Below are 2539 nucleotides of genomic sequence, written 5' to 3'. Positions count from 1 at the left end.
ATTTTATTTAAAAAATACTGTATAATTGTATTAATTCAACAGCAAACCAAAAATTTATAACCACTTTTGAAAGATGTATCTTTGCTCTGGAAATTGTTATTGAATATGATGTTAATACTGTAATGAAATGCTTCTAATCATGTGGTTATTAAATAATTTAAAAAAAAGAATGAATTTTTTTGTAATTTTTAATTGAAAAATTAAAATTCTGTGCATTTCATACAGATCATTTTAATCATCTTTATATCCCCCTCTCCATTGACACACTCCCACCATCCCTCACTGAAATTCATGCATTCTGTCATTTATGTTAAGGCCTATCAAGTCAAGTTAGTATATTCAGATGTCCCTTAGTGCAAAGTCATCCACTGAGGTCTAGTCAACCTATCTGGAGTCCCTCCCTTTAAGAAAATCAGCTCTTCTTCACCCAGCAGTAATCAGCTGTCAATAGTTCTTTGAACAAGATAGGAGACTGATGGCCATTTTCACAGTTCCATGTTTGTTTTTTTGTCTCCTGGAGTTGGCGTGGGTCTTGTGCTTTCTGACACTACTGCTGTAGGTTTGTATGAGCAAGGTTCCATGAGCCTGAAGGACTCTATTTCCATGGGTTGTGCACCTCATCCCTGCTTCTTACAATTTTTCTGCCCCCTGTTTTACAATAGTACCTGAGCCTTGGGTGGGTGGAATTTAACATAGGAGTCCTGGCTGAGGACCCTGACTCTGTAGACTCTTATTCTCTAATCTTTGGTCATTTGTGCTCATGGCCCTCTGTTGCATGAGGGAACTTCAGTGATGAGAGTTGAGAGATGCATTAGCATTCTCTCTACCCCTTGCTTCACTATATCTATGAGCCTTAGGAGTAGAGGTTCCATTATAGATGTGACATTTAGGGTTGGGCAATTCCCAGACAATCTCTGTGTATGACCAGTTGTGGAACTCTATATTAATCTCTGTCTATTGCACAGCAAGCTCCTCTGATGAGTGGTAACTGAGATATATTTCTGTAAATGAAGGATCCATATTTTGCACAGAGTAAGAAACTGTATTTGTCTAGGGAGGTGACAGACTTGGGTTTTTCTAAGGTCTATGACCACTCCAGCCATGTGTATTTGACTATGTTTACAGTACCACACATGAGTTTCCTCCACTGAGTGGGCTTTAAGTTCATTTAGGTAGCTGTTCATTACCCACAAGATAAAAGTGGCACTACTGCCCCAATATAGTTTGCTGTGCTGGTCATTGTTGTGGTTAGGAAGACTTAAATCTGGGTTTGGAACCAGATTGCCTGGTGCTCTCCAAATCCGTGAGAATTAGCCATCTGGTGAGGTGGCTTCCAGGCCAGTTCCAGCTCCCTTGCTCCAAATCCAGTTTGTGAAATACGTCTTGTTTTCATCAATAGAATGAGATTTTACCATGACATAGTTTTACTCTTCAAATAGAAGAAATTATGATCCACTAACTAGAAATCTATTATGAACTTACATAAATTTAAAAATTGAAAGCCAAAACCTCATTGGTTCTTAATGGTTGTAATGTTAACACCTCAATATGCATCTATTGGAAAAGAGAGATGACCATTCAATGTTGCACAGTGTTTACTGTTTCCATGTTTATCTTGTAAGGTGTTCTATCTGTTTGATGAAGTTTTTGTTTGTCACTTTCAAATTTTTAAATCTGAATCTAACACTATGTGACTATAGGTACGATATTTTTTTTTGAGATAACTAAAATTTAGAAATCCTAATTTCTACTTAATTCCCCCATAAGTATACCTCAGTGAAACTAAAACAAAAACATGAAATTGACTTTTATTTAATTAATTAATGTTAATTAAAATAGACAAATAATATATCAAGTATATTACTGCAGTATACTTATGGGTAATTAAACTTAATATTCTTAATTAGACTGAAGCTATAGCTCAGCAGAATTGTAGTTTCTTTAATTAATACTTCACCTTTCTTTTTTGTAAAGATCTGTTAATGAGTTTTACTTTAAAAAATAAAACAATGCACTCCAAATTGCCAAAAATTTGCAAATGAGTCAGTCTTTCAAGACAATGTACATATAATTTAAGTTATTCAACATGGATTCTCTTAATAGTCCTATTCCTAGTGCACATTATACCTTCACTTAGACAGGGTGCTGAAAATGTTTAAAAATGAAGAGATCTTTGTTCCCATTGGGTCTCCAGGCTACCATAGAGGACATGATTATATGGAACGAGTTACCAAAATCCATTTGTTTCTTTTACCTTATCTTCAGGACCATCTCCAGTCTCTCTCACTGCTCCAGAGCTCAGGTCTTCTCAGCTAGCTAGTAAGAACCAACACATCTTGTTCTCATTGCTTCTCCCTGGACCTTGGCCCTGTCCCATTGAGGCTGCCAGAGAGCACCTGGCTTGAGTTAGGCACCTACCACCTCACTCATACCCCTGCTTTACAACCATATTTAGATTCACTGTTCCAGAGCTCAGTCCTTTTCTACAAGCTAGTAAGAACCAGCTCATCCTATTCCCATTAACTCTTCTTGGGCTTTG

Source organism: Nannospalax galili, unplaced genomic scaffold (genome assembly GCF_000622305.1).
Source record: "Nannospalax galili isolate Female #2095 unplaced genomic scaffold, S.galili_v1.0 scaffold140, whole genome shotgun sequence".
NCBI lineage: Eukaryota > Metazoa > Chordata > Mammalia > Rodentia > Spalacidae > Nannospalax > Nannospalax galili.
Note: the sequence above shows the minus strand (reverse complement) of the source record.